Below are 27817 nucleotides of genomic sequence, written 5' to 3' on the forward strand. Positions count from 1 at the left end.
GGCCCAACATTCAGGCCCAACATATAATATAAACTGATCTCTGAACGAGAACTAATAAGTCGTCAAAAATGTTGGAATTAAAATAAGTTGTGTAAAATGAAAAGAGGCCAGTTTTCAGCAAAACTCATGTATAAATGAAATAAAATATTTTAAAGATGGGAATTATTCAGTTTGTCTTGAAAAATGTCCATATTCAAAGGGTGTTTTTAGGATTATTGGATTTGTTATGCCAAATTTAAAGTCAAATTATTTAAAGAAAAATTTAAATTTTGCAGAGCACAGAGCACTTAGTAAAATTGAAGTAAAAAAAACTACACCACTGTTTTCTCACGATTTCTACTGTTTGGTTCACTATTTTCCGTCCTTTATTTATACGACAAAGAAGTACAACAGCAACGTGAATATGATAAAAAGAGAAAGTGTAATTTTTTCGTTTTATGTTCTTATTATCCTTTAAAATACATGTTTCATACACTTTTATGTACGTATTTTAAAAGCTTAAACATACATGTATGTGTGTATTATAGATTTGCTGTTATGTACACGTCATTTTTTTTATTATTTTTGCTGTTATTAAAGGTTTTCGTGATTTTCGTTCTCTCTTTATTTTTTGTTTTTTTATTTTTTTGTTTTATACAGTTATTTTTTATAATGAAATGAACCATAGGTATTTCAATACGGCGCTTTTATTTTAATTACATCAACTTAAAAATTAAAGAAAAGTAGAATCAAAAAATATAATCATAACAAGAAAGAGAAAAAGAACGTGAAAAAATATGAAGAAAAAGGAAGAAAAACTCAGGTGTATTTTTAATGAATCCCATAACCATCGTCATCAGATTGTTTTTTTATCGTTTTTTTTCTTCTTCTTGTTATTTCACTTTTCATTTTTTGAAAAATTATTTCATTTTATCACACTTGAATTTAGGTACAAAAGTGTAATGGCGTAAATCCAAATAAATAATAATGTAAGCATAATAATATGTAGATATAGAAAAATTTTTGATTTCCAAATGAGAAATGAATAATCAGGCAGATGCGCACTTTTTAGTTTGACAACTCTTTGATTACTTATTTGTATTCCGTAGGATTATGTTCAAGCGCGCATACATTCGACTGTGTGATCGCATTTCAAACAGTTTTCAAATTTTTACAAATTGGTTGTAATTTGTAGATAACACAATCAATTCGAATTGGCATAATAGTTTAGTTGATTTTATAATGAAGCAGTATAATAGTAAAAATAAAAAATTGCATGCTTGGCAAATCCGTAATTGAATAAAAAAAGTTGCTTACTTGCAACAGTATGATCACATTTGATCAGTGCAATGATATTCTCTTTCAATGTAAAAATTGCACTAAATTTGTTGTTTATTGTATGCACTATGTCTTTGTCTTAAACAAGTTCAAGAGAGTTTTTTTAGTTGAAAAACAGAACTAGGGAGCATTATTTGGAATTACAAGAAATTGTTGAATAACGGGAATATATGTAATAAAAAGTGTTGCTCTTTAATAAAATAAATAATTTATTGATGAAAACAATATTAGAAAGAATGGATTTTCCGAAACACCAAATCAATTCATTATAATAAAAATTGTTTGAAAATTGATTACACTTAAAACATTACCAAAATTTTGTTTTTATCCACAATTTACTATTCCCTATTATGTGCATTTTTTCACGGCACCAAACACGCAACACAAAACTTAAGGTATGGAGAATAAAAATCTTTGAATAAAAAAACGTTGACGAAATAATGTGAGGGTATGAATTATGGATAATATAAGAGTTTATAGTTGTATTACATATTAAAGGTGGCCAATCCCCTTACAAAAAACAAATAGCGTTTGTCTTACATTTACGAAGTATTGTCGCATTATTGAAACAATATCTTGAAAATTTTGATAACAAAATTTCATTAACTCTTATTTTCTCACTCTCTTACTATCTCTCTCTCTCTCTCTGTCTTTATTCAATATTTAAATTTGTCTTTATTCTAGATTCAATTAAAAATTACTAAAATTATTAAGCAAAACCTATGCTAAACTGTCTATAAATATTAATTACCTTTTTAATATCAATTAATATATGTATGAATATTTTATTAATTAACGCATAAACATAGATAATAGATTGTATATACACAACATTTTGTGTATGCAAATTACTTGTATTTGTAATACAGACATTTTAACTATGATTAAAAGATTAAAATCGAATTTAATGACAATATCATATAAGACGATGGAAATTTGTTATATTTTGTAAACGAAAAATAAAAAGAATTTGTGTATAAAAATATAAATTTTTGGTTTCCGTTACCTTATATTGCTTGTTATATACACATGTTTTATGTACACATGTTTACGCAATGTTTTATTAAGTTTATATATCTTGCTATATAGATAGGTAATATACACCATGACGTACACGAGTATATCATAATATAAGTGTGTATTTGGATATTATACGAGTATATTACGTGAGAGTCGTGAGTTTTTAAAAAATCTTTTTTTTTTATTGTATATTTATATTTATAGGTTCTAATACATATATTTTTATAATATTCCGTTTTATATTACAAAATCCAATACATATCAAAATTTTATATAAAATATTTATATACATATAGTTTATACAATATTAAAAATATACATGACTATATTATATATTTTATTATAATTATAAAGTAAAGGATTACGACAAAGGACGGAATGTATACCAAAAATTAAGGATGTATAGAAGATATATGTATATACATATAATTGTATATAGGAAAAAGGATTCAGTTAACCCAATATAATTTTTGTTCTTTTGTTTTTAATGGATTCTGTTTTTTTGGGGTATAGGTACTTGTTTGATTTTATTGAGTCATTAAAATAACGCTCTTAAAGCTTGAAGTTTGTCTTATTTATATTACTATATAAAATAATGATAGTAGTTTTTTGGTACTTTAAAATTATGTAAAATTTTAAAGTTTTACACATGAAATTATTTTTTAATATAATTATAAATAAAGTTGGGCCAAACCAATGCTTTGTAAGGAAGCGGCGTTTCCTTCAATACTGGTTGTAAAAGAAATCTATTAGGCACATTATTTCAATTAGTTATAATTTGTTATAATATACCAAATAATATATAAAAATATTGCATATATTTAGGATGAGGGAAAAAAAATTTAAAAAGTTATTAATATATTACTAGCTGAATTGGTTAAGCTCACTTGTTAAGAAAAATAATTAAATAATTTTTTTAAAGTATGACATTTAACGTCAGGGTTCTGAAATTATAGGGATTTGTAAAAGCTTGAAGTTTCAGAAATACAAGATGCCGAAAATTCAATTTCGGGGGGCGATAACTTGAGAGGGCATTGAGTTACAAAAAAATTTTTTTCTATTAAAATAAACTTTTTATTAGTACCTAAAACTTCAACATTAAAAATTTCAAACTCCTATGCTAGAAGAGAAGATCGTCTAGAAGAGAAGCGATATCAAAAATTTGAAAAAAGAACGGATTTTAGATAATGGTTAATTTTAAGGGCCATTTCGTTTTTTTAATGGTCATCAAACCTATGCCGCTGTAAAAGGTTTAGTTATAAAAAAATAGTCAAAAATGGCATTTTTAGTGCTTTGAGGGGCTATAACTTTTAGAGGGGGAAGAATTCATGTATGAAATTTACCCTTTGTATCTTCAAAGGTGTAGAAGTTTTGTAACCAGACAAACGGACAGACAGAGTGAAATTAATAAGCACTTTTTTTTAATTTTTTTTTTTTTGGAAAAGTGCTAAAAATAAAATTATTTCTCTTGTATTCAATTTGTTTTTGTTCCATTATGGTTTATTCTCTTGATAACAATTCTACTCCACCGATATACCTTTTTTCCCCACCATGATATTGAATTTTCTTCAATATGCAAATAACTTTGTTATTTTAACAAATATGTAGATATTTATGATTTTTACCATTTTTAAAAATAACTAAAATTAGTAACAAATTCCAAAAACAATTACAATAGCAATTACGTTGTTAAGTATGTCATATTGTGAAAACATCAAGTCGAATATAAAATCTAATTCACATAGATTAAACAGATTAAGTGTATATTTTGAGTCTGCATATGACTAATATAAAGTTTCCTCGATTATACTTGATGTTATATGTTTGTGTATTATAATAATTGTTGTATATCTATAATTTTCTGTAAGTGTATTACATGGTTAATAAAAGATTTTAAAATTGATGAAATAAGATGAAATGAAATTCATATAAGATTCAAATATAATATATTTGTACATTGTAATTGAAAGTGTGTTTGCTAATGAAATTATGTTGTTACTGTTATATTGGTATTCGTAAAACTTCATATAATTTTATAAATCTCATAAATGGATGGAATAATCGTGAAAATTAAGAGATTTTAATTATTATTATTACAATTTTTTGTTTTTGAATTAATAAAAATAAATTTGAAAAGTTTTTGTTTCTACACGTGTATTTATATACAACTGTTATTATATATTATCATTTACATATATATATATATATACAAGGGATAATATTTAGTACAGTTTGTACACTTGACTCGTTTTACTAATTATCAACTTCAAATTTAACTTAGTTTTATTAGGCGTGGTAAGAATGATCATCATGGAGATTAACGCTTGAATCTTAAGATATAAAGGAACAAATATTTGAGGTTTGTTAAATAAAAAAGTTGCTTTGAAAATAATATTTTGTCTGACCACAATCATATTTAACTTTTTGCATTGTATAAGTAATATAATATATTAAAGAATATGCTCAGAAAGTAATGAATATTGCAACTTGGAACTATCAATTGGCCATCAGCCCTCTACGTTTTCATGTCATTAGATAATTTTTTTTTATCATTAGATAATTTAGAAATATTTTGTTGATATTGTCCGGCATCGACTTTAGTTTTTGAAAACAATGTGGAGTTTGAGTAATTGGTGATTCCGGCTAAAAACACTTTAAGTTAATTAGAATTAATTGCGACCAATGTTTAGTTGACAACAAATGATTAATCGACAAAGTCAGTCACTATGATTTCCTATGATTACGGAAATTATTAGAATAAATTAAATTGGATGATATTGAAAAACTATGTGTTAATGTTACCAGTTACGTTCTATATTTAAATGAAAGTTGTGACTATGTACAACAACGAATTGATTCGGCTCTTTCAAATTTTTAGGTTTCACGTTTTGTTTGATTGACGTTTAATATTGTATATGAGTGTAGTTTACCGTTAAAGTTGATTATAATTTTTCAATTTTCAGCAAAAATCGTATGGGGAAGATAAAAAGGATACCGAAGTTATAAGCATTTATTCATATTCAGGAAAAATCTGGTTACCTTTTCTTTCATGACTGATATTATTTGTCATCTTATGCGATTCACCCTGTATGTGTAACCGCTTATTTGGTTCTTTTAATTTTTTTACGATTTGAAGAACCCGGGGGTTATTTTTCTGTTCTGTTTTCTTATTTTGCGACAGTATAATTTCAAATATACTAATGTTTGTAATCGCGTTAATGTTATTATATAGTACTCGTATATATAAAGTGTAGTGTAGTGTAAATATTACCCATATATAGGTAGTTGCGGTTTTTAAATTTTCTAAACTGTCTTTTAAAATAAATATTGATATGATGGTTACAATTAAAACAATTTTCTTTGTTGTTTTTGTTTCAGTAGAATGTATGTGTTTATATAAAGTGAAAGTGAATATTTTTGTTTTTAATAGCTGCAGTGATATACAAACACATTATTAAAAAATTATGTTATAAATGGTGTATATACATGTATGGTAATATTTAGAAATTATGTTTGTATTTTTGTGGAAAATTTAACTTTCAGGTGAAATAATTTTAAATTTAAACAAAAAAAAACCAAGTATGTATATTCAGATATTGATTTTTCCGGATTTCAATTTTAATAAATTCTGATGCTTGTATTAAATATTAAAGTGAGATTAAATTAAAGAAAAATCGAAAATAATAATTTTAATAATTGAATTAAGTTTATATTTAATCAGAAGTATAGACCTAAAGTTTATGCATTAAATTGTAAGTAGGAAATTATAATGTCTAGGTAAAGAACTTTTACTAAACTTTATTTCTGCTGTTCTTCCAGGAGTTCAATATTAGAATAGTTTTAAAACCACTTAGATGGAAATTTGAACGAAGTCAATTGTTTCAAATTATTGTTTGATGAAGTAATTATAGTTTAATGAAAGAACAATGCACCTACTTTACAAAATCGATTTGACAGAATTGGAGAATGTAATTGTGGCTATACATTTGTCGACGTCACAGTATTGTCGGTGGTAGGATCGACAAAACATTAGAGGAAGTAAGTAATAATACAAGTAAAATGCAAAATAAAACTTATTGAAAGTAAACCTCTATGTATGTGTAAATTTCACAAACAAAAATTTAGTAAACCAACCTCAATTAAATTTGAATGGTGCTAGAGTATCAATCCAAAACGTAAAAAAATACTTATATTGGAATTATGACTTTGAACGTCAAGCTCAGATCGAAAGAATATGTCAAGTAGAAAAGAAATATAGAGGAAGCTATTGGCTCCTATGCCATAGGTCTAAATTGGCAACATACAAACATAACAAAATTATAAAGCGCATATAAGCATCTGATAAACAAATATGGGATTGTGCCTAGCATAAAAACATATAAAATAAACACAAACTTTTCATAACCAAGTCCTTCGTACAACTAATGGTTAATTCAGTCTGACTAGTTTTAGAAAATTAAGACCATCCAGGTGCGGTTATGGTTGGGTTATAGTCTCCTGCTATTGGGGCATGGGTTTGACGACAATTCGAATCCGCCTATTTTTGTCTCTTGATGATTTTTAAAAGGTATTAATACAGGTATATTAAAACAGGTATTGCCATTTGCATTTAATAAAAATTATTGAAGTCATCAAGACATTTGTGCAATTTTTCCAAATTGCAGATAAAAATTGTTATTTCAATTTTACTTTATCATAATCGCTGGATTTTGTTAAATAATCAATAAAAGTATTATTAAAAATAACAAGATCAACTGTAGCTCAGTTGGTAGAACGTCCGCCTAGAAAGCGGTAGGTCACTGGTTCGAGTCCAGTTCGAGGAGAAAAATTTTTTAATAAATTTTTCTGCCTTTAACTCGTTCCTTTGATTACGTCATCCATCTGTTCTGCAGTTGCATGAAGAAATTTCCATTAAGTTAGATCAACATTCTTAAATACGCTCTACAAATTCGCAAGCTTCAAGTTGCAAATTCACAAGCCAATTAATTAAATAGCGGTGGTCAGCGTATTACTTTACTGACTTATGCTTTAATATTGACTACTGCTGTAGTATTGTATATTAGGCTTTGTAATATTTAGTATAATTTGATAGTGGCTTGCCCAAGCTCGGGATCTTTCGGTTAGAAACTGGTCTCATAAACCCTATACTATTAGTCAAATTTTACCTAATAAAGTATTATGAATTTTAAAAATTTATGTTCTTAGATTTAATAACAATAATTTCTTAATAGAAAAAATATAAAACGGCATACATATTAGTACATGTAAATGTAATAAGTTTAAATCTTAAATAAATAATATGGGATTTGGATAAAATAAAATATTTATCTTATATACCTTAATATTCGGAAACACAATTTTTAAATTTATAATGTTATATAAAATAAAGTGTATGACCTTAAAATAGTCTTTAATTTATAAAAATTTAATTTTATCAATAAATGTTTATATATGTATATAATAAGATAACAAAAAGTTTCGTATTTATATATAAAGAAAAAGGAGGTACCAAATTAATTTTACATTAATTATTGATTTCATATAATATCATCTTTCATAAAAAATTGTTGTGAAAATAGCTATATGTATACCCATGTATATAAATGCCAGTAATGCTGAATTATTGATAGCCATCATAGTATATAAATAAACCATTAATATTATTATATCATATACATATAACTATTTTTATTTTAAGGATTATAATATAATGCGAGCATATTGATATTTGTAAAGCGATCTTTCAAATTATTTATATATTATGTACATATCAACGTGTGTATATATTATTATGTTATTAAAAATATTGTTTACTATTTTCAGTTTTCTTTTATTCTCTTCTTTCGAAAATTCTCATATTATTTACTTTTGACCTTTGTTCTTTTGATAATAAGTAAAATTTTTGACTATTAAATAATTCAATATACCTGTCGTCCTTGAATTATTTCATTTCATTTTATTTATGGTATTTGGATTTTATTTCATATATTCATCTTATATTATTATACTCTATAACGTATATTTACTGTTTCCAAAATTAAATTAAATAATGTTATTATATGAATAAACAAAATATATAGAGGAAAAAAAAATGTTCTCATTTTTACTTTATTTACTTTAATTTTAATAAATTAGGGCATTGTAATGAACAATAAAGTTAGAATAAACAGGGATGAATAAACTGTGTATTATAAATTTAGTATGATTTTTAAAAAAACAAAAGCAATTTCATTTATTATGGTGTTGATTTGAGTTTTTATTAAATTTCACATTATTGCCATACTTGTAGTTTATGCGAGTTTTTTTTTTCAAAAGTTTCTTTTTAATTTTTTTCATACATAAAATACGTAAATATTTCGTAACGTTTATTGGTTTTTACGAGTATTTTTTGTAAACAAAAAAAAAAAAAATTAAAATAAAATAAAACCATCCGGTCCGAAAGATTTTGAATAACTAAAAAATAATTTTTAGCGGGATTCGTAGAAACCGAAAATTTTTACAAAAATTTTTTTTGAAATTATTTTTCTTGTCTTTTTTTTTGTACAATGTTTGGTTTTGTGTTATTGTTATTTTTTTTTTTAATTTTTCGTTAGAATCAAGGATAAGTTTTCAACAAAATGTTCTTACTTCGTGAAAATGCTGAAATCAACAACCACTTGAGATTCTTTTCTACGAATATGTTAGAATTTTTTCCTCTTTTTCGCACAAATTACGTTATTGTTAAAAATGCGCCTGTCCAAAAAAATTTTTTACATATAACAATTTAGATGACAAAGAAAATAATACTGTTATACATAATAATAATTTTAATAAAATTATTTAACAGAAATTCTTTATATGAAAGTTTCGATTATTTCTGTTATATTTTTTATTTATACTCTTTTTACATCGTATGCACATGGCTTTGCTTTAGAATTATGTTTAAGAGAAAATGAGAGAAATTTGTTTGATTACGAAATAAATTTAACATTTTTTTCATAATCGTTGAATTGAGAATAACAGATATTTTCCTGTATAGTATAACAATATAATAAAAATGCAATACTTATAAGTGTGGTGAATTACTGAGAAAATATTGTAAGAGAGTATATAACAGTAAGAACTAAAACTGTAATAATTTTTTGTGGAATAATAATACTGTAACTTTTTACATAACTTATGATTCAAAATAATATTATGTAAGTAGTTGTAATGTTAATTGAGAAATAATAATAATAACAAAAAAAAACGTAATAACAAAATTGTTGCATTTATGTTGCTATGGTAGGTCGTTGCATAAAACAAAAAATTTTTATGATTAATTATACTTGCACAATATTCCATTGGTAAAGAATTTTCCGATGTAAATTCACACTAAATGACATTAATTGTTTTGTTTTTTTTTTTTACAATACAATTACTATATCGGTATATTAGTGTTTGATATATAAGTGTTTTAAAATAGTTGAGGAAAAAGTTTTTTTAATTTTTTTATCAGGTTAGTTATTTTGTTTTGCAGTCGAGAAAAAAAACAGCAACAATCTGTAATGTGGTCAAATGATTAATTGTACAACTTAACTATTATGTTTTTGGTTTTTGTTTTTTTTTATGTTAAAAGAAGTTAATTTGATAATGATTTATTTATTGAGTATAGTTTTATAATTTTTAATTAATTGCTTAATAATTATTTGAAAATTTATTAATAGGATTTTGTGTTTTTAATTTTTTTTGTTTTTTGAAAATTGGGATAATAAAGGATATTTATTAAAGGTTTTAACAAATATACTACTCGTATCACTTTTTGTAATATTTCCTGTACTTCTATTTAATTACATACATTGTAATGTGCTTGTGTGTTATAATATAGATAATATAGTATAAGCATATTTAATTATATTATTGTGTATCGAAGCTAAACGTGATAATAAATAAAAAATGTGATATTCGAAGAACGATAAAATCAATTGAATACGGGTGAGAAAAATCTAATTAATATTTAATGGTTATGTACATATGTATGTGAATACACGTCATTGAAAGGTAGTCAAAATGTACACAAGCTAGAAGATTTTTATTTTAATAATTTTTATTAAGTTAATTAATCTATATACCAAGTTTAATTGAGAATCTTATCTCTTTTAATTGACAAATGACTGAAGATACCAAAAAAAATTTAAATTTTTAATGAAATTTGTTTTTTATCTAATACTAAAATATTGCATATACTTTAGGCGTATGTACTTGTATGGTAATATGAAAAAATATTATTTGTTGTTCTATAGGGAATAAAGCAATTATTCTTCTATAAAATTATTAAAGAAGAGAAAGTAAAATATGAAAATCGAAAAGAATGTTGAATATATATGCAAATTTAAGAAAGTTATTAAATGAGTTCAAATCTAATTTTCATTAAAAGTAAAATATTTAAGCATTCAAATGGTTTTTTAATGAAAATTTTTGAAAAATTTTAATAATATACGCTATTGTTTAATTTCGTATGGCAATTAAACAATAATTAAAAGAAATAATATTGCGAATTTCTAAAATATGTAGAATAAGAATGAAAATGGCATTCTATTTAATAAAATATTTTATAATTGAACTTGAGGAATGTAATAATTAAAGTTCCATTTGATTCCACAGAACAAACAATTTTTTAAATTAAAATTTCTTTGAATTTTGAGCTAAATTTTAATTATTTGTAACTAAAATCGTTTTCTAATTAGTTTATAAATAATAAAATCGCTCCATTTTATATATACATGCATACTAGATGTAGTGTAATGCATTCACAAAAAGACTCATAATAAGTTTTATCAATAAAATTATATTGAGGAGGAGGGGATGGTAATTCATTTTCTATACTCGTGCCCATTGGTAGGGAGCTAAACGCAAATTGTTCTTGAATTTAATTTCTTCCAGTCAACTGTGAAAATTACGAATAAAAAAAACTTACTGTTCAATTGGGCACGAAAAACTTATGTTCAAATTGGGAATCTTGTGAGAAAATTTCTATCTGTGTATTTCCTATATGGACAATTAATTATCGTGCAAGTTTTCGTGAAAGAATCAATTGCAAGATTACAAAATTGTTTGTTTATTCAATCATTGGCTCATTGGTTTAATATACTAGTTTCTATGGTAAGTTTTAAGGTAAAATGTTATAATTTGTTAAATTATAGGAATTAGAACTATTTAATTTGATTTTTTCAAATATACGAGTATATGTCGAAACAAAGTTTTAATTTTAGGCAAGAATAAGAAGAAATGCAATGGATGGGCTAAATGTTTATTTTGATAAAAGAATCAGAAGATCATTTTCGTTTTTAAAATAATAAACAATTGACAGAACAGACAGAATTAGAATATTATTTCGATCATCAATTTTAAAAGGGTTTAAGCATAATATGAACCACATGTCATGTATTAAAAATGTTGATAGTATTTTATTTTAGTCATTTGCTGTAATAGCATCAATAACACAGAAATTGTGTACTTATTAAATGTATATTTGTAATTGGAGACATGCGTTCGTTTGTATGTTTACATGAATGTTTTTTTTAATATTCAAATATGAAAAATATGCACATTATTTAATATATTTTAATTGTTGGAATATATTTTAAATGGAAATTTAACTCAAATTATGTTTAAAATATTGAAAATACAAAAAATTATAAAGACGTACACAACCATATGAACTCTTCAATTTCAAGCAATTTAAAACCTTTAAATTTAAAAATTTAAAAAAAATTTTAATCAATATTTCAATAGAAACTACTTTACAATTTAAAATGAAAGAATCTATAGATACACATATTTTGTATATATATATTTATATATATATATGCATTTATTAATTACACTCGTAAATAAATTCCTTTATCATATATATAGTGTGAATGTTAATAATATGTTAAAAAATTTTAATGAAAAATTCTTGTAAATAACACAATGTAATAATTTTATCCTTTAACTTTATTCCTTGCTATATTTTGTATATAAATTTCTGTATATGTATTTGATTTTTGAAACCAATAATATAATTTCAATATAATTTTGATTTTACATACAATAATAATAAAATTTAATTTCTTTTCATAAATAAAAATTATTAAACCAAAACTGCAAATCAAAAGTTTATTACAAAGTTTTTGGAAAACAAAAAAGAGTGTTGTAAAGAAAACAAAAAATTTATCATCTCAAAGACCATAATAAAATTTTAGTTTTTCTGAATTTTTTGTCAATGAAATAAATTTTAAAGACAAAATTATTTGAATTTTTAAAATTATTTACAAAAATATTTTATAAAATTACTTAATATTCGTATATATACCCTATATACATGGATATATACATACTCGTATTATGTATAAGAAACTAATTTACATATATGTATAACAATATTAGATTAAAGATTTTCAATAAATCAATACAATTTTGAAAGTAGGACATTGATCTGCATCTAACATTGATATTAATATTTAAATTATTATTATATATGTATGTGTATATATATGGTATATTGGAAATATGTGTACGTCTACACACACCCACTTATGAATTTCAAAATATAAATGCAATAATATTAGATATAATATGTGTATAATAAAATATTATTAAATTTATTATCCATATACAATATTCTGCATATATGTATTGTATATATATAATTATATATATTGAAATTTTAATATTTTCTGTAATAGTTATCCTTATTGAAATATTTTGCAAATTATAGGAATTCCATTATGAGAACACAAATTTCTATTGGGATTAAAATGCTATAATGCAATTTTAAAAAAATATGATAGAAAAAAAAATATTATAATTTTTCCTTTAATGTTATAATGAAAATGGGATAAAGTAAAAATTAAAGTTGTTGCTATTTATGAAAAAAAAAGAAATAAATTTAAAAATGGGATAAGAACTTTAATGATAATTTTTATATTTTCATTAAACCTTAAATTTATGTTTAGATTGTGTTTATCATGATTGTGTTGAAATCAAATGAAGAATATTCTCAAAAGGGCTAATAGAAAAATTAGTTATAGGAAACTTTCTCACAAATAAATTTAATAATTGCATTGATAGCTTTTTTGATTAAAATTTGATTTTTTGAGTAAAAATTTATGGTTTTTATTAAATTCATAAGGTGTTGGTAATTGATGTTTAATTAATCAGTGTGTAGTTTTATCTTTTTTTTTATTGATTCTTATATAAGAATATGAATGACGTAATCAAAGGCAGAAAAATTTTATTAAAAAATTTTTCTCCTCAATCTGGACTCGAATTAGTGACCTGCCATTTTCTAAGCGGACACTACAAACTGAGCTACAGAGGTATGAAGAAATTGCCGATGATTTGCTCCTCACATTGATACTGTACAATACTCAATTAGTTATTTCCAGTAGGGTAAATTTATTGATTTTGAAATAATTTAATTTTTGTATCAGTAATTTTTTTATCAACTTTGAATTAAAAATTTCAATTTTTTTTATATACCCTTTAATATTATGTTCACTTGAATTTTGTTGATGTTTTTTTTTTCTTGTCATCAAAATTTTTAAACCATAGTTAGAACGCAGTTCACAAATGATCTATCATGCTGGGATAAGGGTGATTGAAAAGGTCTCAGTGGCAGCTTAAATTCTAGTGGATGTGATTGGTTCAGCATGGATTTTTTTACTTTCTAAAAAATGTTTGTTCTCAGCAAATACAAAAGGATTTAGAAGAGTCGATGTAAGAGAAAAAGTAGTCATTTTCGGTAGAATTATTTAGCCTTCAAAGCGTGATTTATAAAACGAAAAGAAATTTTCTAATTTGCAATTTACTTTGTATAATAATATTGTGATGTTCATTAAATTTTCTCCCATATGTTGAATAAAAAAGTGACTAATTACAGACTGATGATATTAACAGTTTGAAATTATTAAATTTAGTATTAATTTTCGAATTATTAATTTTATGGTATATTTAATAACTCGACTTGGTAATAATTAAAAATGTAATTATTTTAGTTCAACAGAATCTCTATTTGACTCAAGTTACTTCCTTATTTCTTAAGAAATTTATTAATGAAAATTTTCAATTATTGTTACTTATTTGCAGTGACAGAAAAATTTTATGTATTAGAAAATTTTGAGGACTCTATTTCATTAAAATTATCATAGTTACTGCTATCATTTCATTACACTAAGATTTATTAATATTACCATCAAAAGATAGCTACATGAATTTTGCTAATTGAAAGAAAATTTTAATAAGAAAATAATTTTTTTAATATTCTAATTTTATTTTTCATTAAAATTTTAATTTTCCTATAATCCAAATTAATTTTGTCATATTTAAATGCATGTTTTACTGATGGTATCCTTACTTTGTATTAAATATGAAATTATTTATAAATTCAGCATCTAGTTATCTCATAAATAATTGAATTACATAAATTATTTTTAGCTCAATAGTAATAAGATTAAGAAATTATATTTTAATTACTAACTTAAATTAATACTCTTGTTACTGTACTATATTTATACAAGGATATAGCTTTTTTGCATTAAAACATCCTTAGAAATCAAATTTTGTAATACGAGTAGAAAATGGATGCAATCTCTCTATGAGTAGGCATGTTAAAACGAGTCAAATTATAAAGTTAAACCTATTAGAAAAGAATTTTGGAATCATAATTCTTTATAAATTTTTATTTTTACTAAAGCTACCTTACTTTATAAGTTGATAACATGAAATTATAATTAAATTTTCTGTATTTATAAGTTTATAATTTTTGTTAAAATCTTTCAAGTTAGATCTTATATAACCTTATGTAGGATGTTACATTATGCAGACGTATTATTTTTGTGTAGAGAGTGTAATATGTCTTCATATGGTAAGGTACCTAGTATCCAAGTTTTTCTCATACATAGGTATATGAAATAAAGTTATTTAAGAATTAACAAGGTTATATCAAAACAATCTTTCCTTCCATCAAAATATTAAGCCTTATTGTAGATCGCCAGAGACATTATTCTAAATGACGTATGTATGTATACGTATAAATTTGTGTACATAACTACTCTTTCCGTAAATGAATTACAAAATTAATTTGCTTTTCGGATAAAAAGTGGTATACATAAGTATTTATATTGTATTTGATCTAAATGTTAAGGCAAACCAAACACAATAATGTGCAGTATCTGGCAGAAAAATGTTTTTACAAGCTATTCACAATAAATTAATCTTTACTCCTTGCACCGGTTGGTTTTTGTGGAAAATTTTTATAACACATATGTTATGTTCGTCCAAATTCAATTAAAACTATATGAGAAATTTGCCATAAAGCTAATTGGTATAATATGAAAAAATTTTTTTAAGAATTTACTAATGAATAAAATGTAGTCAATTAAATTTTTGCCCACATCTTTTTTTAAGGCTTTAACACAGATTTATACGTATTACAGACTTGTACAGTTTACGTTGGTTCTTTGATTTTAATAAAATTCAGATTGCATATTTAGTTTAAATTTATAATTTATGAAATAAATTATAAATTTAAGATTTCTGGAATTTCTTTTAAATTTATTGAAGAACTTAAGCTGACAGAAACGTGTGGGAATATTGAAATCGTAATTTTTTAGATTGCAAAAATTTAATTATCTCTTTGTATACAATTTTACGAAATTGATGAAAACTGTTTATATTATTTCTTACATGTTTAAGGTAGTGTAGGATTGACATATTGACAAAAATTATATACAATTTAATTGTTAATATTAGTTTTATTTTTATAATTTTAATTTTTTTTATTGAAATCTGTTATAAATTTTATTTTATATTTTGATTTACAATAACAAAGTTGGAATTCGCGTTCGTCGATATATAAATTATGTTTATTTATGTGTAAAACATATACATAATATAACAATAAAATTAGTTCTTGCGTATAGAATGAATGTTTGAAGTTTGTTATAAATTCTTCAATCCGATTGTTACGCTAAGAAAATATATGAGTATGAGATGTAGATGTAAGAAAATTTTTTTTATCACCATGGAAGTGAGATAAGTTTTAGATCAACATTTTAAGTCGATTTGGGTATGTTTGTATGTCTGTTCTCTTTGTTCATCTCAGCGATAATTTAAAAAACTAGCAAATTTTACAAATTGTTTGCAAAAGTCGTGATACAAATTTTTTTTAATATTGGGTCCGGTTGAAGTTTTGGTTCAAGGAGATGCCGTTCAACTTCCAAAATAATTTGCCATATAATATATAGAAATTGTAAAGGAAAAAGTATAATAGGCCAAATAATTCGTCAAAAGTAGTTTGTTGTTGTCTGGTTAGAAAAATTTGCAATATTACTCTCAAAATCAAAACTCTCAATGCAAAACCTGCAAAAACTCTACAAATAATTTACTTATGCCTCAAAAATTTCAAAGATTATAGAGCATAATTTTCACTAGAACCAATTTATTAAAATAGTTAACATTTAACAATGGTATTACGAGGAGCTATAGAAAACATTCGCACTGGTACCACAGAGTTCAAATATTCAACTCTACATTTTCTCGTTTCAAATATTTTTACAACTTTTATACCCGTACGAACGTATGTTCGAAGGGTATACTAAATTTGCCTTACCGTTTGTAACGCTGAGAAATAACGGTGTTAGGTATAGACTCAAGTGTATTTTTTTGATCAGCGTCGAATTCTGAATTGATTTAGCTTTGTCTGTCCGTCAGTCCGTCCGTCCCAACGATAACTCAAAAACTAATTGAGCTAAGTTCACCAAATTTTCACAAATGATTTATTGTAGTAAGTGCCTGAGCCCTATTTAAATTGGACATGATCGGGGTACTGGTTCGGATAGCTGCTATACAACTTCAAAATTTATTTAGCAATATCTCAGAAACTATAAAAGCTGTGGTATTGAAGTTTCACACAAACGAATATATTAGTAGGGCCAATGTGTCTCATAAAATTCGTTGAAATTACTTGGCTCCTTCTGGTACCTGTCATACAACTTCAAAAGTTATGTGACTATATCACTGAAACTATAAAAGCTGTAATATTGATATTTTACACAAGCGAATATATTAGTAGGGCCGATGTGCTTGATAAAATTCGTTAAAATTTCTTGGCTCTTTCTGGTAGCTGCCGTACAACTTCAATAGTAGTTTGGCACACACAGTATTTTGAAAAACGCAGTAGTGAAATTTTGCATAAATTAATATGGCAATATGGCAACTTAAAGTCATTGTCTGTGCCATAGTTAGTTATGGCTTATTTATTCGTACATAGGATAACAAATTCGTACGGATATCACAGAGTTGACAAGGTGAACTCTATTTTTCTCGTTTAGTTTAATAATAAAAAATACAAAGCAAAAATTTTAAAATATTTACAAAGCAAATAATTGAGTTTAATAAAGTATTCAGAATTTTTCAAATATGCTTTGATTGCAAAAAATTCTAACAAAGAGTACAATAATTACTTAATATACCCGTGAATAAACTAGCAAAAATTTAGAACTTCATTTTTCAATTAGGTATGTAGGTATGTATATATATACATTAAAGGTTATGTATTATTTTCTGATGAACCTTTGATGAATCACAAAATATCACTATACGTTTATTTATTCTGTATAAAAAGAGTAAGTATGCGCGTGAGTGACTAAGAAGCAAGATGGCCTAACCATCTCTGCTTAAGTTTTTGCTGCAATATGTGGGTAAGAAATGTACAAGGTTTAGGCAAAAAAAATAACGGAATATACGAAATGTTTGACTTTTTGTCATTTAAATTAAGTTTGGGATCTAATTTTATATAAATTTCTAACAAAAAAGCAAAAATTTTAAGAGTGAGGGTTAGGTCATTTTATCTTCATATAAACAAAAGGTTTAGACTTAAAATTTTAACACTTTTTTTTTGATATAAATAAAACAAATAATTTTTTTAAAATATGTTTGTGAATGTTATTATGACGTTGAAGAAAATTACATGGGGTGAAATCTTAATTTCCTATTAATAATAAAATTCTAACATGAATTTAATAATAAATTTCTAACATGAAAATTTAAAAAATTTTTGAATAATTTATTATAGGCAACAGTTTTTAACTTCATTTGTGGAAATATTTTTTCATAACTATTTTCAATAACATAAGAAACTTCATAGTAAGTCATTTGAATTTAATAGAATGAAACAGACTATAAAAACTGCGAAGACTTTATAATTTGATTCTTTGGAATGGAATTTCAATGAGAAACTTACAAAATTAGCAATTTTTCTCCTTCTATATTGAATAATTTTTTATTCTGTAGTGGCATTATGTATATCTATTGTATTGTGGTATTATGCTGACTTGAAACATATTAAATGTAGCGAGCTTATGACTACAATTTCAATTGACCTTGTGACATTCTTCGTAATTACATGACAAACAAAACATTTCTAAAATTACTTCGTAACATTAAAATTTTAGTTCCCTGATTTTGATATTTGCCTTTTTTAATAAGACTTCAGAAATGTATATTAGAGAAAAAATAATTTCAGGGATCAATTATTGATAGCAGATCTGTTAAGTTATTTTGGTTTTAATATAGTATAAAATTCTCTGGAATTAAAATGTTGTAACTGAGGTTATAACGATATTTTTTAAGAACAATTAAGAATCCCGTAAACATAAATAAACTCTTAACATTAATTTCTTATTATATAACATTAAAATTATATTTTAATCTTGAAAAATTGTTGCATATGAAAATAATTAAGATAATTATAACTTATTTTTAAATTTAAAAACAAAATACGTGCTTATTTATTTAAATAAAATGTTTTCAATTATCTTTATTTTTCCATATTAAGCTTTCTTTCATTTCAGAAGAAATGTTAATTTTTTTAGTAAGCCTTTTGTTTTTGCAAGTGAAGAAACGGCAACAAAACAATGAAATCACTGCCAAACCCTAAAATTTTCTTGTAAAACCTTAACTCTCATTTATTACAATTTCTTTTCATAATTATTTTTGTTTTAATGTTTGTATATAATATTATATTGTTAATATTCACTAGCGTGTTTGTACGAATTTCTGTTCTTCAGGTACATACGTATACGTATGTATTATGGTGCTTTTATATGTATGAACATTTTTCACTTTGAAGGTAATAAAAGGTATTGTTACGTAAAATTTATTTATCTCATTTTATTCACTTTTGCAAAAAAAAAAGAAGAAGAAAGAAAAAATTAAATATTCACATACAAACATATTTCAACACTAAGTATAACAATTTTATTTTATATCTACCAATTTATTTATACATATGGCTATGTATGTATATACATAGAATTATAAATTAATTCTTACCTTTCTTAACAGTATGTTTTTTTTTGTTTTTTTAAGGTTTATCATTAGTTTTAAACTTTAAATGGAAGAAAAAGTTGCTTTTCATTCTGAATATTGGGGTAATCTCGAGGAGAAATTACAATTTTTAAACTATTCTTTGCGATATTAGCTAGTGAATTTAAATTATTTCTAAATAATTTAAAAATTTTAATTTTGGAGAGGATTTTGCAAGTATACATTAAAAGTTTAATTGCTAGTGAATTCAAGTATCTATTCTCGTATAGATCTGCCGTAAACTATTTTTTAAATTTTTTTCTATAATAAAGTTTTTCAGAATGGGGTTAGTTTTTAACTACGTACTAAAGAAATTTGTGATTGAATCGTTGTTTTTTGTAATTTTTTTGAGTTCTTGCTTTCAAAATATATGTATAAGTTCATAAAAAATTCCACGAAATTTTGTGTAGCCAATGTTAATACAATGCAGCATGTAGATTTCAATTTAAAGGAAAAGTTGGTAACAGAAAGTATTCTTGAGAGTTTAATTTAAATACAGCAATCTTAGTATGTTATTAAAGATAAAAATTTAAAGTATTTCGAAGTTTTAAGTTCGAAGGAAATTTAAAAAAAAATTAAATTTGATTTGTACATTTAATTCAAAAAAAATATTTAATTTTCAAATTTAATACATTTAATAAATTTGTATGTTTTTATGTATACGTAATAGTGTACCAGACAGAATTTGCGGCTGCAATCTATTCTGTAAAGAAATTAATTCCGGCGAAACAAAAAACTTTTTTTAAATTCCGTAAACGTAGAGAAGTAGTGATATACGAGTACTTCTTCTACCGCAAAGTGAAAAAGCTTTACACTCAAATGACAAAATGTTCAACGTGTTTCTTTTGCATATGCTTGATATAATTTTTCTCTTGGACTATAAGCTATAGAAGTCTAAAATTTCGGCAGGTTGTAGGGAATAATTTATTTCGTTTAAAGAGAATATATGACAGAAAAGACCAACTTTTGGAGTTAGGGGGTTCGATATTAATAAAAATTCAATTTTCGGCACTTTCATATATCCGAAATCGTAAGCTTTTCGAAATTAGTATTAATAAAGACAAAAACCTAGCGATAAATGGTATAACTGTAATGGTGAGCTCAACCATTGATCAAGAAAAAAATTTATTTGTATAAAATTTAAAATTGCCTAAGTACAAGATTGCCCAAAAATGTACGAGAAAATTTTTCTTTTTATTGAAACAAAAATAAAATAAATTTCATTGTACAAAAATACATAGCATACATAAATATGTACATACATATGTACGTATACATGAATACAAATTAACAAAAGAATAGACTTAATTTTTTTTTTCTGTTTCATACTTGCCAGTTACCAAACCATACACCATATTATATAAGCAGTTTGTATGTTGTACGTGTATAAAGGAATAAAAATGTTTTCCATTTCCGTTTAAAAAAAAAAAATGATTTTTTTTTGCTTTTCTCATTTTTCCATTGTTGTTCAAAATACACACACACACACATACATATTTTTTTTATTGTGAATTTTTTTTTTGTTGTTCTGTTTTTAATTTTAGACTTCTTGTGTTTTAGCAAATTGAAATATTATTTCACATAATTAAAGTATCAAATTTAAATAACTTGAAAATAAAGTAGTATTAAAGTCCTTGTTATAAACGAGTTGTGCCTGTTAACACTGATAATTACTGAGTAATTAAGACTTGTTGAAACTTCTTCGAATAAAGAATTTTGAGAGATTTTAGAATTTTTGTGTTTATTTTTTTTTCTTCTTTCTGCTGTTCTGTTGTTTAATATTTTTTAAGTAAAACAAAGTTCTACACATTATAGAATATGGAAAATTATGTGAAGAGAAAGAGAAAAATACACAAAATAACAAATGGACGAGGAGGGGACGTAAAAATGAAAAGAAAAATACATTTTTGTATTGAAGGATGAATGTGAAGAGCGATTGAAAGTGTGATATTTTATATAATGTATGTATGTATATTAAATAACATAAGTGCTCCCCTGAGAATTTGTTTCTATTAAATTTAGAACAAACATAACTAATTCTCATATGCTCTTATAAATGTTATATACGTGATGCATATGGTTTGTAATTCAGTATTCTACACAGAAACAACATATGTATGTCTGTATGTTTATTACGCAAAAATTAAAAAGGATAAACATAATTATTTTGTATACGTTTTGTATGAATAGAATTCTTTTTTTAGTTTTTCCTTAAATTAGAGAATTTCATACAGTAAAATTATAATTTTATTTTCAAGGATAACTATCTACATTGGTATTATTTGGAAAAATATTGTTTCTTATTTTAACAGCTTAAAATCTTATATGCTATGTATTTGTAGGTGTGATTGAATTTTAAAATTTTCAAGCAGATTTTCGTCGAATGACTTATATAAATATTTGAGTTTACTTTCAAGTAAGTCATGCAATTTTATCTTATTGGAAAGAAACCCTTATGTAACGAAACCTTATCGGAAAATTGAGGGAAGTTTTATATTTATAAAACTTTCAGTTACTTGACGTGGCTCATACACTTAATAAACATTGGACGTGGCTCATGTATTTAAGAAACTATTGTAACTTTAAAACTTTTCTGATAAGTAAGTATCACAATTTTAGTTGTTTGCAAAATATCTTGAAATTTTTATTAATTATTTTAAAATGGCTTCATTTGATGTAATGATTTTCAAAAACTTATGGAATATTAAGCGGAAACGTTGAGTCCAATATAAAACACTTACATATTTAGAATTAACAAAATGTAGCTCTTAAATTTCTCTGGTATTTTGTTCATATTTGAAAATTATTATAAGAGTTCTATACAAAATAATTTATTTCGAATTCAGGTAAATTAATTTTTGCAAAACTATTATGTAAGTACATCAATATTGTATTGTAAAAGGCATCTGTACGTATACATAGGTATACTGATTGCTACATAAGCACTTTTACATTAGCGTTAAATTTAACTAAAAATAGAAAAAAAAAACAAAATTCTAACTGTGAGCTATTAATTATGTTTAAAGCATGCTATAGCGTGCGGTATTTAGAATTATTTGCGAAATTTTATATAGTAGAAAGGTGAAAAAATTAAGTACATACTTAAGTTTTGATTTATGAAGGGCGATTAGTTTTTTATAAGTTATTTAAGTCAAATATTTGGGATATTATTTTATGACTCGACAGACCCTTTTCATATATAAAAATTTGGTAATAAAATTTCTTATTAATTTTACATATTAAGACGGATATTTTCATGTTACCAACTAACTTGATTCGGAAAATTGTGTTTGTAATTTGTTACATAGTAAAGATAAAATTAGGTATGGGAAAATTTGTTTTTCAAAATTTTAATTATTTCAATTCAAATCTCATTTCGAATTATTTGAAATTCATAACTGATTTAAAAACTTATTGATTTATTGTAATTATTTGATGAGAACCCCGCGTATATAGTTTAATCAAATCTGTTATACCATGATATTTTCGTAATTCTTTATTTATGAAAAAATTATTAATATACATTACATGTAATCTCAAATTTCCGGCTAAAACTAAATTCATTTTTGATATTTGTAGAAACTAATTAGTAAAATAAATTATTACAATATTTTATTATTAAGTTAACCATAAGATATTTTACTACATTGCTATTGATATATTATTTAAAAAAATAATTTTCATGCTTAGTTGGTTGTGTAGTTGAATTTAAATATTTCAAGGTTAGAAAAATTCGAAAATTAATTTTGTGGCTTCGGTTTTACATTTTGCTACTAGCATGATCATATGAGTCATGTCTATACTAAGATCTGTGAATAATTTTAAATTTATAGCATTATAAATATCAACGAAAATTTATTATGTCCTACACAAATTATTCAATATTCACGAAAAAAAAAAATAAAAAATAGCCTTAATTAATTTACATTTACTTTTCAATTTTCGTGCATTAAATTTTAAAAATTCGGGTAGATTTTTAGTAAGAATATTTTTAGTTGTTACTGTCACAGTATTTTGAATAACATCAAATTTCATAAATTTTAAATCTAAAATCAAAATGAAGTTTACAAATAATAGAATATAATTAGGCCTATTTGAATTTGTATAGTTAATTATGTTTACTTTTACAATATTATAATTTTAAAATGTAATGCCAATTAATTAATAGAATTTATTTTTTTGGAAAATATTATTTTAAATATCTATTTTGGTTGATCAACTAATAAATTGAATGAAATTCGAATTTTCATTTATGATTACATTACTTTTTATTAATTAATTTACTTTTGAGTTTTGAATTTTTTGGTATGCTTATCCAGTTTTAAAAATAGTATACTCGTAAAATCGTAAATAAGGTTCTCTGATAATTCAGTTATGGTATATTCCCTTATATTTTACTCGCAAGTAAATGTAAGGGAGTATGCCGTAACCAATAAAACAAGTGACTTCGAAAACATAGAAAACTTCATACATTGTTATTAAAAAATTAAAGCTGCAATACGGTTGCCATTTATTAAAATTTTATTTTTATACTAGGTGTTTCACATAAGATAGTAAATAATTGAGGGAATTGATTTTTTGATTAATTTCCATCAAAGAATTGCAAGAATATGGGATACAAATATATACGTTTACGAGCTACAGAATATTGAAAAAAAAGATACTAGATTTTTCCTGTATATAAATAAATGTTGATTACTTTGAAATCATGCTATACAGAGTTACAGTCGTGAGCTTGTTTTACAGGCAATTAATTGTTTTGTATTTTTGGTCTAATAAGCAATTCGATCTGAGCCAAAAATTTTGATATAAAGCTCTTCAGAATTGGAATTTATGCTTTTTATTTTTTTTGTTTTTTTTTTTTTTAATTTCTGTTATTTTTTTTCGATGTGCTACAATGAGAGCGAGTACTCTCATAGTTTTGTCGGTATCTAACAATCATGCAAAAAATGCATTTTTCATACATTTCACAAAAATTCCTTATTATACATACTAAACTAAAAATTTATTAATTCTATGCTTTACTGCACCCATTCATGCAAATAGAAATTGATTTTTTTTTGGAAATTGATCAAAGAATCACCTCTGAAATTATTTGTTACATTATGCGAGACAATATGTAACAATAATTTTGTTAAATTCTTAACCAAAAAGACCAAATTTTAAAAATTAAAATATTTACTAAGTTCGGTTATTTTGCCGTACAGGTCGGATTAGTAGCTAATTAAAGGAACACTGTACTCGCAAAGTTAATTTTATATACAATTCCTGGACACTCGTATATTGCTAAAAGAATCGAATTATATTAAAATGTTCGTCGATTAAAAGGCAGAAATCATTAAGTGCATTTTTTGAGAATTCGGATTTTATAGATGAATTAAATCAGAATAATACAATCTTTGTTGTGGCAAAAAATCATGCAAATCCAGAATATAGTTTATAAATCCAGAAATTAAAGAGACCAATCCCATTGCACTAATTGATTAGTTTTACAATTTTACGATCTTTTCAAATTGAATTTACTCAAAACACAGTTTCCTGACCTAATGCTTTCTGCTTCTTAACCGACGAAATATAAAAAAAGAAGAGTTACCAGAAAACTAAAATTTTGCTTTCGCAATTAAATTTTTTCTATTATTAACTTAGTTCCCATTGATTCAATCAATATTAAAAAATCCTTGGTCATTTTTTTAATTATTTGACTTATTTTTGTTACGTAACTTTCATTCTTATTAAGCATTTATTTTATAGAATTTAATTTATTCAATTTGTAGAACGATTCAAAATTTAATAAAAGAAAAACAGTGAAACAAACGAAGTTTAAAAATTGGTGATAACAAGTATAATGACCGAACGACATACTAATCAAAATAATCCTTTTGATATCCCCATTTTCTTTTTTTTTGTATAAATTGTTAATGATGTCACAAGTTTTTCTATTAAAGTAATTAATGTAGAACTCAATTAAATGTTGAATATAGAATTTCATTAGCTTCTAAATTCTATATGAATATTGTTATATTCGTATATTATTTATCTATATAGAAAATAGGACACTTATGTATTTATATAACAATTAGCCATCATCCATAGAATTAGTCAATAAAATCATCCTTGTTATTATGTGGAGGTAAAAATAAACAACATAACAAATTATTAAGAGGGAAACACATTTCAATTTTTTTTGTACAAGTAGATGAGGACATTGATATCACTGGTGTTTTGAAATTTATTCGAAATGATAAATTGTTATATTTCAATATAGATTTTAATCAAAAATACTTAAAGTAAGTAGAGTGAAACTGTTATTATTTCTATTTGTGATTAAATAAGGATTTGATATAAATGTTGTGACGGCTCTTATTCAAGAGTAATTTTAGAATGAAAGCGATAGGAATAATGATTTTAGGGCTTATATTTATGTAAATGTTTATGTAAAAATGTATGCTTTGCTGGAAATTAAAACCGTTTAATTATTTAATTTTTCGAGAATGACAAGTTCCATTACTTTCAATATAATTACTTTTATTAATTCTAAATATTAATTATTTTAGATACTCGTTGTTTTGGTGTATATATGCGAACATAAAAGTTTTAAAAATCAATTTTTTAAGCTTGGAACGAGAAGAGTAATATGGTAAACTTACTTTCGCGGTGATGTTGCATCAACTTACTAATTTACCCCTAGAGATATGCAATATTTGAATTTTTATTTACATCCAGGCTTAATGTCAATGCTTTAATTATTTTAATAAAAAAAGAAAACTAATATTTATGTGTTTTGATTTCCTAACAATTTCCGGCTTAGTTCTTAATTAAAAAAAGTCATAATTAAAAATTAACACACAAAGTTGGGTTGGAAAGCAAATAAATAATTTTACCGCGATTCGAAATCGAATTTTAAAATAAATTCATACTTTTCTCTACAGGAAAGGTAATACTTTGCATAAGTTTCAGTAAGGCTTTCTGTATTTTGTCTAGTATAATTTTCGATATTAAAAAAAAGTGAATAATTTTAAACTTAAAAAGTCTGAACATGGAAATTACATAATGTTTCTAATGTAAAAAATCTCACCTACTTTTACAATCATTTCTCGAAAACTTGTCTTTCTTCAAGTCAACCGGGTTCAGTATACACTTATTATCAATAGTCATTATTAAATATTTTTAGGCTTAATATAAAATTTGGATGCATTACCTCAAATCCAGGGTAGGTTTACAAATTTATGTAATTTAATTATCCGGATTATCATTTACATATAAACACCAAGAACTCTTTTATAACTAAGGTGAAAATTTCACTAAGTCTCATAATAATTGTTTATTGTTACATTTTGATTGTTTATATTTATTTTTTTTCCATTCTCTTTTATAGTATTTTACATGTCCGCATTAAATGTTTTATCCTGATGATATTTAAGCAATACCTGTGAAAATAATATTGAAAATAAACAAGATCATATGTATGTGAACTAGAAGAAAACAAAAAAAAGGAAACAACAATTTCCTGTGTTTTTGTGAAAAACAAGAGAGGATACATAGGAAAATAACGATATAAGAAGAAGAACATATAGTCAATAAATGGTCACTTTTATGAAGAGAAAAAAACCAAACAACAAAAATGTGTTTGTTTTGTTTTTTTTTTATTTGTTTACAAAATTTGTATATATGTGTGTTTATATTTAATATTTTTATATAGAAATCAAAAGTATATTAGTGTACATGTGTATTTTTTATATAAAAATTTAGAATTGGGTATTTTTATCCTTTTAATTCTACTTAATACACACAGATACAAATTAAATGTATATTGCATATATATGTATGTTTTTATACACGTGCTTATATTTGGAAAATATTTTAACAGAGGTTGTTTAGATTTAGAAAAGTCAAAATATTAGGTGGGAGTAGATAATACTGAGAAGAAGGGAGATAAAATAATAAAAAGGACAAAATGAATATTTGTTCTTTTTTCGGGTAAATAAAAATGCCATAATGTGAATTGCTATTGTTCAGATTTGGATGCTTAATTGGATGAACTAGATTGCTTTTATTTATTTTTTGTTATTTTGGTTTTTTATGGTCTTACTTAATTACTCTTTATTTCTTT

The sequence above is a fragment of the Condylostylus longicornis genome, unplaced genomic scaffold (assembly GCF_029603195.1).
Source record: "Condylostylus longicornis isolate FDR11 unplaced genomic scaffold, ASM2960319v2 ptg000004l, whole genome shotgun sequence".
Classification (NCBI taxonomy): Eukaryota; Metazoa; Arthropoda; class Insecta; order Diptera; family Dolichopodidae; genus Condylostylus; species Condylostylus longicornis.